This window comes from Channa argus, chromosome 3, assembly GCF_033026475.1.
Source record: "Channa argus isolate prfri chromosome 3, Channa argus male v1.0, whole genome shotgun sequence".
NCBI lineage: Eukaryota > Metazoa > Chordata > Actinopteri > Anabantiformes > Channidae > Channa > Channa argus.
This window is the reverse complement of record NC_090199.1, coordinates 16,758,880-16,773,489: the sequence shown is the minus strand read 5'-3', so window position 1 is coordinate 16,773,489 and position 14,610 is coordinate 16,758,880. Positions and strand designations below refer to the sequence as shown.

The window sequence follows — 14,610 nt, the reverse complement described above, 5'->3', positions numbered from 1 at the left end:
CTCACTGATAAAAAAAAATTGAGTGGATAGAACAACAGGGACACGAAAGTTACATGCAATGACAAATATCAGGTTAATATATATAATGTATAAATATACATACTGTATATAAAGTGACTTTTTTAGCTGTAGTGTTTCAATAGCTGTAAAAATACTAATAAGCATTCAACCAAAATTTTGTGGTTATTCACAAGAAATTAGAAAAAGAAACCGTTATCAATACACGATGTTCAACATTGTAGTTTATATTTCTACATTTTTCTTTTATTTTCTGAACTGAAAATAACATATTTTCTAGTGGAAGACAATATCCCATAAAGTACAGAAGTCACAAATACTTACTTGATGATTCCTGAGGTTGTTATGTCACATATAATTTACTTAGATTTTGTTTGCTAGTTTTGTCTGATTTGTGAGACCTGCCACTTAGAGGATTGATGCCTGAGGTTTGTTATCAGATGCCTGACACTTGTCCTTTTACATATATAAGGAATTATGCAGTGGTTTTGTCTTATGTCTGACAATGAAGCTTATAATGTACAGTAATACAATTCACATTTGATGCATTGCAATATTGTGTGTACCTAAACCAAAGATAAGAATAGGGAGGGTTTTGGAATCTGAAAATGCTTTGTTTTAGTTGTAAAAGCTGGATTAGCAATAAGGGCACAAATCAATGCCTGAAGAGAATCTCTAAGATCAAATTTTTGTTTAGTTAGATTTATTTTATTAAGAGCTAAAAGTACAGCATTGTCACAAACAGGACTTTAGTTAGATGTCCCTGCTGTTCTTTTGCAGTATACATTGGCCATACATTAAGGTCATGGCTAGCCCACATGCTAGTCATTGTAAATAATATACTTACACTGTTGACTGTTGTCAAAACTATCAAGCAGTGTACCATTTAAAAACCCTCGCTGACTGGACATATGAGATAACTGCTGAGAGCCTGAAAGGCTGCATTTCATTTTTAGGTGATGCAACACCATAAAGTCTTGCTAGGAGAAACCTGGCTAGAGGCATTAAGGAGGCAAAGAAACCGTATGGGTAGAAAATCTGTAGCCATTTTATGGATACAAAGTGCTTGTCACATGGTTTTTAGACCAAGCCTGACAACAAGGAAACAGGAACAGATGCTTTCAAAATAGTCCAGTGATCAGATACTTCTGCTATCCACAGTGGATGTGACATCTTGAATGACTTAAGTATGATTTTTTTAGACATCTTAATCTGCCACCATCATCCCAGTGTCCAAAAACTCAAATCCAGCCTGCAGAATGCCTTCCACCCTGTGGTTTTGAAATGGCTTTCAGCTTCTGCCTTCATGGGTCACTACAGAGGAAGGTATTTCGCAGGGTGATTTGGCATACGTTTTTGCATCGGATACCCTTCCTGCCCCAATCCTCCAATTTTATCTGGGCTTGGAACCTGCACTAGGGTGGCACTTGGTAGCGGGGCAGGGCTATGCCTGGTGGTGATAGGATTCATCCCCACTGCCGTTCTGCATCCCAACCCAATGCCCTACCACTAAGCCACCAGGCCCCCCTTTTGTTGTTTTATCATGAATTACAATAAGAAAAACTGCCTATGTTGAAAATGTTCAAAAGCAATTTGCATGTATGATGTGGAAGTATAATTTTGTGATCAGAATAACTAGGTTCTATCCTAAAAATAATGCATCATATTCTATTCAATCATATTTTTGCATCATTTAATATAATCATCTTATTTGAGGAAACTAAACCTTACATTCAAGATATGTGCTGTACCCAACACAGACAGATGGGAAAATGGGACTAGGCCAATTGCAGTTGTTTACTATAAAACAAAAAACAAGCAACTGGAAAGGAATTAGTGATGTCCATTTATATATAGTCCCTTTTTATAGTGATCTTCTTTGTTTTTTTAGTTCCCCGGAAAGTGCTTCACCTGCTATGATGCACAAGGTTTAAACTCCACCCGACGGTTACACTCATTGGTCAGATGGTGGTACTATAACAAACAACCTCACAATAGTCCATGATTCTTTTTTCAGATTCCGTCAGGATTATTTACATAGAAACAAAAGTTATTATTCCAGCATTTAAAATTGGTATCATAATATTATTTAAAAACCTTTTCTTCTAATTATTCCTGTCTTAATAGAACCTTTTTGGTTCACATGGATGTCCTCAACAGCTTTCGTCTTGTCCCTTCAGGGGTCGCCACCGTGGAACGTGTTCCACACATTGATTTAAGCATCAGTTCTTATGCCATTCCTGCCACAACGCTCCCATTTTATCACCAGTGACAACATCCACAAGCATCATTTCAATGAAACAATTACTTTAAAATGTATAAGTAAATTTATTCACCCCAGAGGATACATTTATCAAATAAGTTCACAAATGAACATGTTAAGTACTGTAAAAGTTCAAACGTTTGAACATCCTTGAATTGTTTTAATCCCTGGGTGCTTTTCCTAGAATACCGCTCCCAGGCCTCATGATCACTCATTTTAGTCCCAGTACTTTTTCTTCCCAGTTTTTTCTTGTCCCAGAGATCTCTCTCTTAAGAAGCATTTATATCATTTTTAAACATACCTTATTTTTCGATGTTTTGGTAAACTCAGGAGTCTAGACTCATACAACATTCAATTTTAAATACCAATTATTGCCTGTAGAGGTCACTAGACTAGACATATCTCTATAGTTTCATTTCAGCACTGTTCCCAAATTTTGAAAGAAAATGACAGATGCCGTAAGGGCTGCTAATAAAATGGTTACATTCTTATAGTAAACCGTGGATTACTTCTAGCTGCAGCTACTCTAACCAATTTTGTTTTTTATATTGTTCATGCACAAAACAAGTTAAGTTCAGAAAATAATTAAAGCACGTTTTAAGACATGACAGAAACCAAAAAGGGCCTAGACCAACAGAAGTCAGAAACCAGATTTAGTCAAGTCCTTCTGAACACTAAATCCAAAAGAAATATCATATTAACACTAAAAATAAAGAATAACAACATTCTTGATGTTGACACAAAACAGATTTCCACGAACCAGCTTTTTCTGTCTCCATTTCATATTTAAATTTTCTTTTGCTTTTGAACAATTACAGAGGAAACTCTGTGTTTTAGCAATCTTAGTCTTAATTCCTTAGACTGCACAAGAGTATGGGCTTTACTATAAAATACTGCTTTTAAAAAAAGCTAAGAACTAAAGTGACTAAGTGTATACATCTGCTACAAAACAAACATTCAAAAACATTTCAACATAGTTTCTGGTTTTAATGAGGAGGTTTCTGTTATATGAACGTAGGGTGTCTGCTTACAGTTAAGAGCATTTTAACAGACAAGGCTAATGCTACTGCTATTTTGGATTCAACTGTCCTCAATTCTTACTTATCAGCTATTTTAAAGCTATGCTGTGGAGCTCTTGTTGCTGTGCTATTCTGTGGCTAAGCTGGCCTTAGCTGTCACTCTCATCCAAACATGCAGTCATTGTCCAAATTATTGTCGATTTTGTTTATTTGCACTATTGTGCCCTTAGGTGTCCTGGTGAAGAACTATGAAGTTATTGTCACTTATTGTTACGTTATTGAAATACGTTATTGTTTCTGAGCGTCCAAAGGCATTAACGCATCATGGCAACACCCTCCGCTACTGGGCTTATGTTGAGTGTTTGTGGTTGATCATCCAAGGTAGTTTTTGTGGGGTGAATCTTTCTGCTGGTACTAGACTGCCCTTATCCGTAGCCTTGTGGCGGATTCATCATGTTGAATTCAAATTAAAGATTGTCTGTTAGATTGTTAGATCTGCTGGCTGTTCTGCATGACAATTTTTTTGTTTCTGTTACTTCTTTAGTTCTGCCTTCTTCCACAAGAAAACTATTCACACTGCCAGTTCCATGTTTTTAAATCGGACATAACTCAACTCCAATCACCTATTATTTACACAGTGGGATCAAAATGGCAGCCTAGCTTGATTTATTTTTCCAAATCACAATTTTTATATGCTTAAATGGCTACTACCTCCCATGCACATAGGTGATCAGTTACTTTCCAGATTACACTGGATAAACATGTTCCATCCATCCATTATATGTAACCATTTATCCTGTTTAGGGTCACAGGGGGGTTGGACCCTATCCCAGCTCTAACAGGGTGAGGGGTAAACCCTGGAGGTCACCAGTGTAACATGTTACCTTCCTCAAATTTCACTATGTTGTACAACACTGTCACATCAATGGTTTATTCCATCTAGAAAGACCTGTTTCAAGTTGTCTCACAATGGAACGTCCCTCGCTATTCACGTTCGACCTTGCAAAATTGTTCCGTTTGTTCTTTAGAAATACAATGCTGGATTCTGTAGGTTCTCCCTGCAGGACATTGGTAACTTTGGAGTGGCTATTTTGTACAGTGCTTCTTTGGCATAATAATAACATAATAATAACGCTGCATTTGAGCTTTTTAATTTCATTTTTACTGTCTCTTTACGTAATATATAAAGCAATATAAAGTAATAATTTCAGCTTCAGTTTCATATAAAATCTTTATGTACTGGCTAGTGGAGCCTATGATCTACTTTAGAGCTCTGTCAAATTGAAAAATGTACATGCCACTGATTCCATAGGAAAAAACTACATTTACAGTGTAACCCAGCTGAATTCGTTCTCACATTAGGCAAACAAAAAAGGAAATGCCCAAGAATTTCTTCTATTACACTAGTACTGCAGACCTTGCCTGATGTGTATAAGTAAAGAAGAGATAAAGAGAGGGTTAGGGAGACCAGACCTACTGACTCCCACTCTTGAATACACAGATTGTGCTGAATGAACATACAAGCTGCAATGGGACCAGCCGTGATAGAGATTAAGTAGTTGACAACTTTCAGGCTAATCTTTGTGAACAGCAAAAAACATTTTGACGCTTGGGATTTGGACGTCATAACTGTCCCTCTACTGGCCTCCTTGGGAACTACCACCTTCTTACAAAAGTGATTCAACAAAATGGCTGACCTGTATAATGCTGTGTAATGTCAGAAGACAGCTTAAAAACTACAGACCAAACTGTTCATGTTCAGTGTAATGGATTTGAGAGTAAAAGGATTTGTTAATGTTGGTTTTGTCTTGTGAGAATACTTAAAAAAAAAAAAAAAAAATTTTAACCCAGGTTAAGTAAGGTTAAGTATCACCATTCTAGGTCCCCACTATTAGTATTGTCCCTTTAACCGTAACCTGGCCTCGTTTTTATCATTATATAATCATGAAACCAAATCATGCTCACTGAAAGGTTAAGAACCTGCAGACAAACAAGAGACCTCAAACACCTACATCCCTATGATGGGCAATCTACACAACTACAATGCCACCTATGTCTGTAGTTTGGGTTACAGACACATTCTCGCGCCGTTGTTGCACAGACTCCTCCTCCACCAGCGTTATGGTCCCTCCCTCTTGAGAGACCGGGTTTTTGTCTGTCGTGGACAAATCACACCCCCTCCCTTTCCATGTTAATGTACTGCTCCCTGTTGTTCCCCTGCTTCCAACCGTCGGCTCTGTGTTTCCACCACACTGCAGTTCGATTACTCCACGCGGAGGTGCTGCTCAGAAACACACTTGTCTTAATCTTTTATACAAACCGATCCAACACGCCCTGTTGCGGTGCATACCTACCTTGACAGCTTTAGCTACCGACTGCAGCACCGCCACTAGTCAAGAGACTGAAAAAAAATATAGACAGAGGAAAACTAACTAACGTTCAGACCGCGACCGCCTGGCGTCTGTCGACCAGCCCCCGCCACCACCGACGGTAATGGTGGGTGTTTCTTTTTTTTTTTTTTTTGGTGTGTACAAGAAAAGAGGAGGAGTCTGTCTGTGAGCGAAAGACGGGAAAGTGCAGTTGCTTGAGTCCACACCACAGCTGCACAGTCTCTGTTGTAGCTCAGCTCACTAGTTTTCCCAGTGAATCTTGAAACCGGTGGACTTCATGCCCCTGTGAAGCCACGTCCTTACCGCGACGATTGCACGGTGCACACAGTCCGGAACGGAGCGGCAGCTGCAGAAAGGAGGAGGAGACAGTTGGTGACTGACGGAGACTGGAAATCGCGGGAACATTGCTTGGCTACGCGTAGAGTCGGTGAGTGGAGGTACTGCAGCTAGCATGCTAGCTCTTATTGACAGTTTTACTAAAATCAAATAGGCAAGAGACTTTTTGGGACTTGAGCTCATAGATATAAACATTTGATCCTAGCTTAAAAACATTTTTTACTGTTTTATTTTTATATGCGAGTGGCACATTTAACAGTTAGCCCTATAGGCTGAAATATTAGCGGCTGTTGACAGCTATGTTAGGGTACCTAGCATTTTTGAGTAGCTTTATGATTAACATATTGAATATGTATTTATAATGAAAAATATACTTATGCTTTTTGCTTTACCTGTAATAAAGCATTAATAAGCACCTTCGTAATCACAATTTTGCCTTGCAAATTTAGCGGTTGTGATAGTTGTTTTGCCTAATTTAATTAAATTGTTTATTAGGTATGAATTTAATTGCTACTACACCCGATGTATATAAAAGATTTCTACTTTTTACTCAGTTTTTGCATTTATTTGTTTCTATGTGAAAAGTGATTTTTCTTTTACACAAAGCTGTGCGACACTCTCTTTGTTGCTAACCAGTGTTAGCTTTGTTGACGAAACCAAATAAGCCATCTGACTAAAAAGAATAGACTGGCCCAGTTCTATATTGACTTAAGTATGAGATTACACCACCTTACACCTTACAACACTCATGCTGCCTATAGTCTGCAAGCAGTCAAATGTGTTTTCATGTTAAATGACTTTCCCATTTAGCAACAACAACAACAAAAAAAATGCACGCAACTTGGCTGGACTTGTATCTAGCGTAAGTCTTAGCGGTTCAACTCCACGAAGCCCATGACGATCCTATATTGTGTTGGTGCTGGAGAGGAGTCCTTTAGGAGGAAGATGAAGACAAAATTTATTTGGAGTTGGTAACCCTGATGTAATATAAAAAGTAGAAAAATAATAAATTGATTTAATGATCACCTTTGGTAGCGCTTTATTAATGACTTTTTGGCTTACTTCAAATGTGTCTATATGGAATGCAGATTCTTATAGATTACCTCCAAATTAAAAATAAACATTAACCTGAGGCCTTAATGGGACAGGAAAAAAAACTGGCCAAAGTGAAGAGGGAACTGCAGCATTTTCAATGTGCACTAAAAAAAACCCCTCTTGGTCTAAAGTGGTACAGTCCAGTAATTTTCCATGCGCCACACTGTCCTAGGATGTGGGTGTGGCTTAATGTCAACTGCATTACAAGAGTTGAGCAGTTTTTGTGTTTGCCTTGTGTTGTGGGTTTCTAAAAGTGCATAATTTTGATTTAGGTTAAGTGAAGTACAGATAAATGACCATTTTTTGTTGCTGCATGAACCTGAAAGGGATAAGCAAGCCACAGTTTAAGGATTTGGCAATTAGCAGAATTGAACAGTTTCATCATTCTTATTATATTTGTGTAAGTCGGCAGTTTCAATTTTGCTTTACCATTTTGGTACATTTTGTTTCTTGTTTCACATCCCCCTCTTCACCCAGTGGCAGTGCTTACAAAGTGCACTTGTAATTCATACCAAAGTCGTCTTTTTTCTGCAGAAGAGGAAACAGCCTGGAAAGGCTCCACCCACATTTTTTAGACACTTTCATGTAGTTGTTATTTTTTACTTTACTGAGTGCATACATAAGTGTAACCTCTCAACCAATAAAACGGATGAAAATTGTCTGTTGCTTGTACAGCAGTATAGTGCTAGCTGCATTCATACTGGCACTAAACTGTAAGGAGAACACTTGTAGACTGAGGGAAAACAGGTTCGATCTGGTCTCCAAAAGTCCCTGACCCACCACAGTTCAATTGAAACACTAATATTGCCTGTATATTATCAGTAACACATGTCACTGTTAATCCAACCATATAATTAAATTCCATATCAATAAAAAATGTTCCTTATTTTAAGCATTAGTAAATAGGATAATACAATCATTTTAATTTTAGCTGAACTACAGCTTTGTCACATTATCTCATTGGTGATGTTAAGGAGCATATATTTATCTTGCCAGATGTCCTATAGCCCCATTTTTTAAAATAATTATAATTAATCAGTCTATAGTTTAGCAACTAGACATTTTATAGGAGAGCTACAGTATGTACCCACACATGGAAATTTGTTAGCGTGTCATGTTAAAAAACTGCTCAAGCATTCATTCATGTTTTCAGCACATGTAACAAACTACATACTTTATGGACTCTATAGGTATTTATACTAATTCTATAATGTATTTATGAATTCCAAGGTGTTTGTTATATGGAACTTTCATACATATTTAGCTGTGCCCTTTAATGATGAAAAAAATGCCTCTCTAACAAAGCAAATATTGATTACACTCCATCCCTAATTCTTTACTAAATCTATTAGAGCTAAATATACATGCAGATTTTCTTTTAATTAAAGAAACCTGCAACTTGTGGCTCTCTTCTAATGTTAATTGTAAAGTTCAGCTTCATTTAATTTTTGCTGACACTGCTGATAGAAATCAGTGTAGGAGTGATTGCAACATTTGATGTTGATTTTGATCATGAAAAAGCCTATTCTTAAATTTTCCCTTTCTTTTGTTCACCAGGTTTATTAGACCTTCCAAATCCATAAGAACCGGTTTCAACCAGTTACAGCCGGTTTTGTTTTCTTCAGACTTAAAATAAGAGCGATAAGGAATTGATAAGTCTCAGAAAGCCCTGTGTTTGTTATTCATCATTAGATGTTGCCATGCTGATAGTCACTGATTTAAATGCAGTGGACAGAAAAATATAAAAATTGGTCAGTATAACAGAAATCCTCTTTCAAAATGCTCAGTCAATTCAACATCTCTCTAAAACAGTTTTGATAAAAATGGAACATTACAGCAAAGATCAGATTTATTGCCTGACTCCATTACTTTTAGCTTAGTGTACCTAATCAACGTCAAACTGAGTGTATGTACCCACAGGACCTACAGTATGTATCCTCCTACCTAGTGCATTATTTTTCAGTGTAACTCGGTGTAGTCTTGAATTATTATAGTTTTTTTTGCTAAAACAATCCCCTTCTGCACAATATTGCCCTATTTATCACCAAATAGACTTTTTCAGACGTGTACCTTTTCAATCAAATGTGATTGCAATTTTACATTACTTGTATCCCTGAATAAGTGCCGAAATGATGGAACCACAATTCATTATATGTGCACTGTCAGTTTAAATAAAATAAGCAGCAGATTTCGTTATGCAATATATTATAAAAATGATTACAAAATGTATTAGTAGATTCACCATAAGAAGAGAGAGGGGTGACTTTTCCATATACACAAACTCACTCACAAAATGGATATTGACATGCTTGGAACAGTAAATGTTTCCTTTGTATCAATATTTTACCATGCACAATGTGCTAATATTAAAAGTACTAGGAGATGTAAAGTCTAGGTCTAATGAAATAATAAGGCACTTTTTTTGGTCATTTCGGCTTATCCTGTGAGTTCAGGGTTGCTGCAACAGATCATTTGTCCGCCTTTTGATTTTTAATGCCTGATGCCCGTCCCAGCACAACCAACCCCAATTTCTATCGGGCATGGGATCGGTGCTGCATGGCTGGGATGGGGATGGACTGTTTGGGGTTTAGGGTCTTGACAGAGACACTTTGACATGTGGTCGGGAAGCTCCGACCCTATGGTCGGTAGACAGGCACTCTACCAACTGAGCCACTGCCGGCCCTCCAACAATAAGGCACATTAATTTTAAAAGCATTAATGGTTAAAAAAAATCTAATATGTCATTTACAAATGTATTTAGACCTAGTGTTTGATATGTACATTCTGTTTTATTTACTTTTTTTTTTTTTATTGCTTCTAGAACTTGTCAAGTCTAACTGTAGCAAAATGAACTGAGTAGAGTAGTGCAAAGACAGCCCCTTGATTACATGTCAGAACCAAACCAAGCCTTGTCGTTCATGGTTGTTTTTTGGTAACTTTATGTAGATATGCACTATAATATTGTAGAGAGGCATAGATCAGGAGAACTGTGTTACGCCATGTAAAAAGTTTTGTGTTCACAGGAGCACAACAGCTTCAGTAAAAGGTTGGAAACACAAGGATTCCTTCTACAGTTATTGAGCAAGATGGGCCTTGGTCAGGTTGAGCAAAGATGGCATTAGGATGACCATCTTAACAGAACTTCATCAATGAGAACTTTATGATAGTGTTCATCTAGCCACTCTGTCATAAAGAAGAGCAACCGAGTATGAATATGTAGGCCTACTCGAAGACTTCATGCTCTACAATGCATTCTGCAATAGTTTGCATTTCATTACAATGACCTGAGGCATTCAGATATACAAGTGACTTCAGGACAAGTCACTGCCTTCTTTGAATGGCCCATCTAAAACCCAGACTCAAATCTCATAGAACATCAATGGAAATTTTTGTTGGACAGTTGCACATGTGTTGATAGCACGACTACGAGAGTCTTGGTCTGTTCTCCAAGGACACTTGGGTATGTATCCAGGACGGATTGGGAGTCGAATCACCAATGCAAATATTGCAGTCAGCTGGTTTTATAGCTGACTGCTTGACCCGCATTTCATTTGGTCCACATTGACTCTATCCCGCAGTCAGTGTCTCTGTTTTCAGAAAAGCATCTCGTGTGCCTGTCTTTCAGCAGAACATAGCAACAGTTGCCATTTAAACCATGCTAACAAACAACAAAAATTTACAAGGCTAAATTGTGCGCACTTTGTATTTTGCGTTGGACAGATGTTGTTTCTTCATACCTGTATCATCTCGATGCAGCTTGCACTGTAGGCGGCTGTAGCTCATATGGCTAGGTAGTCGTCCACAGCCCATAGGGTGAGTGGTTTGTCCCCCTAGCTATGTGTCAAAGTGTCTTTGGGAAGACGTTTAAATGGTGTGAGTGTGTATGTATGAATGGGTGAATTAGAAGCAACATTGTAAAGTGTTTTGGGTAAAAGTGCTATATAAGCAGCCATTTACCACTTGGCAAAGTTGTGTCTCTTGAAGCGTGCTGTCAATTTTCAATAAGTTTATATGCCAGTGTACAGTGTTTAAAATTTGCTTTGCATTTTGGCGGAACAGACCTTGATGGTTTCGCCAGTTCTTGTTTGTTACGGTGTTTATAAGAGTGAAGCATTCATAAAACGCCACACAGAAGTGTTTGTTCTTATTCCAAATTACTACACTTGAATGCAGGGCAAAAAGCCAGGCTTTTCCAGGCTGGATCACACTGCCTTCATGATGACTCTCCACCATTGCATTTGCAGGTCCTTTCTAGTCTTATCCTCAGTCTTTTTGTTGTGTATTCCGTTTCAGTCAGCTTTTACTTTTATTTGTGTTGTTACTTGGTTTTAATCAGTAAAAACCATGACAGAAATATGTATGTTAAGAATAAAAAAGGAGGGACTGAGAGGATTCTATGTACTTTTTCTCTGCTCGAAGTAATTGAATGTGTGAACTTTAGAAGTGTTAGCTTAGCAAAGTTATAAAAAAGCTGGCACAACCTTGCAAAAGTGGAAAATAGGGCTAAGACGACACTGAATAAGTAATATGAGGCTATGCTCAAAGGGGCAACACTTTTCAACTTGGGGTTGTTCCAGAATTTGTGTCTTTTTATTGTCTTTAAAACATTGATTGTCAGAATTGTTGGCTTACCGAGATCCACAGCTGTGTCATGCTGAGACATGTGTCATATGCCTGTTTCATATGTAAACGGTCTCCGGAGTTGCGCTGCACACATGCAACACACAGTGGTGGATTGTCCAAGTAAGATGTGTGTCTGTCTATACACTGCCACTTGGTTCATACATTTTGCTATGATGAGTAACGCACCATCCCAACAATCGGACAACTAGGCCCTGCCTAGTTTTTGTGATGTGTCCTGCACCATTGGCACTAGTCAGTCTCCCCTTTGGTGGACTTTAAGGCCAGTGTCTGTTTCTTTAGTAAAAAAGACTTACTTTTATTGGCTATTCAGCTAGCAAATCACGCCACAAAAAGACCAACAGCCACAGTCTGGTCAGTAAAAGGGGTGTGACAATAGTAAACTAGTGCTGTTTGTTTAGAGTTTACGTGTCTGTGGTCTCAGGTCATATACTTTTTGTTTATCTCACGGCTCTTGTCTTTGTGCTGTTTTCAAAGTCCATTTCACTTATGAACTCCAGAGAATATCACGTCTAGACATTCCCCGGAGTTCGTCTTTCACACCTATAGTGTACGTAAGGGGATTGACCGTGGAGATGTTTTCTTACTTGTGAGAAAATTCTCCATTTGCACTGGGCAAGGGATGGTGCCGGGATGTATGGGGATGTAGGGCCGGGAGAGTCTCATGCTGTTCCCTGAATCTGTTTCCCTCTTTCAATTTGTTTCCTCACCAACAGAAGTACATGAACTTTATTGTCTCTCAAGTTAGCCACTGTTGGATGTTTTAAATGCAGAGAGAGAATTTCATTGTAACATCATTGTAGCAATATGTATATGTGCTCAATGACGACGGTAATAAATATTTTGTTCTGTCTCGGAACAAATGACTATTCTTCATCATTGGGTGTTTGTATTTGTCTGGTTTTGCAGCCATTCCAGCGAATTGATGTTGTGGTGAATTTTTCAAATAATTCCCTGCTTTATTCACACATTGTTCTAAGTAGCTGGCAGGATAACATCTGCATACGGAACCACTTAGAGACCACATTCCTATTGTTCACAAGAGTTTTGTCAAACATTTAGGCGGTGATTCATGTTATTGACTTGTGAGGAAGTAAGCTGTACCTACCCATTTCGCTTGGTGATCTGCCAAAGGTCAAATGTCAAACATGTAGGTATGGATGCTCTCCAGCAACTGTCCAAATGTAGTAACTCTGGATACAGTGTGTAGGCAGCTATTAATGTTGGATTGTGATTATGACTAGAGCTGGAAGAACCTTTAAACCAATTAGTTGATCACCGAATCAACAGATTTGTTACGCAAAAATCCAGATTCTTCAATGTCAGGATTTATGTTTTTCCTTTGTATAATACATAGAAACTGGAGTTTACCTTAAGAAAATAAGATATTTGGAAGTCACCTTGACCTGTAAGAACTACTTTAAAACTTTTTTCTTTTATTGTGCTTGACCTGAGGTTTGGGTGTGACTTGGCAGTACTAAGAAGTTGTTCCATTCCCTGACCTCTAAGCTCATATCCAAGTATTTACCTGGAACAAAGATCCTGCCTTGTTAAGAGAACAGTGAAGTGTGGTTGAAGGCCAGTCTGAAGGCTGCATTCTGGACTTGCTCCAGGTGGTGGGTCAGGTATCAGAAACCCCCATACAAATGGGTTTACAGGAGGGGATTCAGGAGCCAAAACCATCTACAAGAGCACATGGGCTGTTAGTGGGGCTATTCTTCTGATGTTGTACATAATAATTTTACAGGATTGCGCTACTGCTATGATGCCTAATACAATAATGGGAATAATATCTGTATTTTATCACTAACAGTAACCACTGCAGCTCAAATAGGGTTTGCAGTGGTTAAAAAAATAACTCTTGAATCCAGTGGCCCATTTTTCCTAGCAACTCTATAGAGTGCCATGGGAATAAGTCCTAAGACCTGGAAATCAGTTAGCATTTTTGTGCTTCTGGATGCCTTGCCCCTGAGTTTAGGGTTTTTCATTTTTTATTCTATTACATAAAATTCATCAATAAATAGCCCACTCTTGCTATTTTCGAGCTTTTATATGGCTGCTAACAAGTGACTAAATAAGACTACAGTTTTCTTTACTATAAAAGCCATCACAGTTGTCTACTTACTAGTTTGTCTTAGGATAGGTCAGAAGAAAGGCTTTTTAAAAGTGGTAAGCACGATAAGTTGTCATAAAAATCGACAACCTCTGGTCAAAGGCACCTCAGGTCTAATCACTAAAGAAGTTCAAAATCCCGGATGACTTTAAAGTTATACTAGGTACATCAACAGAGTTTTAAATTATAAATTGAAAGTTTACCGGTTGTGACAGAGTTGAGCAATCGTGATTCTACTTAAGCTTCAACAATCATAAAAGCAGTGTTCATCTGTGAATATTATTATGTTGGAATAAAGGGTGTATGGACCAATCCCAATTCATAGTTTATACCTCTACCCATCGTTTTCATTCCTCATTTTTGGTTTTCCTCTGGAAATTTAGTCATAAGAGATAGTGGGTAAAATGTACATCATCAAAGCAAAATGGGCAGTTTTGTTTTCTGAGGAGTCTTTGGTATGTCCATAGACTGATACACTGTTTACATTTGCAAATACTCATGTGCTAATGTGCTCATGTGCTTTACCATTGACTAATGTTCTTGCAATCACAATACACTAACTTAACACTAACATTAGCAGTAGTAAATAGCTAAGTGCTTTTCTATGCTGCGCACCTGCACTGCTTTTAGTAGAGCAACACAATATTAAAAAGAATAAATACGATATGGAAATGTGAATGTGAAAATGGGGGGCTGTCTTGCATTAACATTCGTTCCTTTAGTTAATGTGAGATG

The 14,610-nt window shown here is 37.9% G+C and overlaps 1 protein-coding gene and 1 long non-coding RNA gene across 3 annotated transcripts in view; one reads left to right on the top strand and one right to left on the bottom strand.

The window, feature by feature from the left end:
- Nucleotides 1–2,326: 2,326 nt before the first annotated feature.
- On the bottom strand, nucleotides 2,327–5,780 carry LOC137123497 (uncharacterized). The gene is made up of 2 exons (XR_010913854.1): nucleotides 5,655–5,780; nucleotides 2,327–5,581 (listed from the first exon to the last, which is right to left on the bottom strand). It is a non-coding gene; the product is annotated as an uncharacterized lncRNA (long non-coding RNA).
- atf7ip (activating transcription factor 7 interacting protein) overlaps nucleotides 5,515–14,610 on the top strand; it is a 28,293-nt gene continuing 19,197 nt past the window's right edge. Inside the window, exon 1 of one of the 2 annotated variants that reach the window (XM_067497286.1) lies at nucleotides 5,515–6,117. The gene's annotated coding sequence lies outside the window, so the exon portion shown is untranslated. Of the gene's footprint in view, nucleotides 6,128–14,610 lie in introns of both variants that reach the window. The other variant, XM_067497287.1, reaches the window with a different exon arrangement.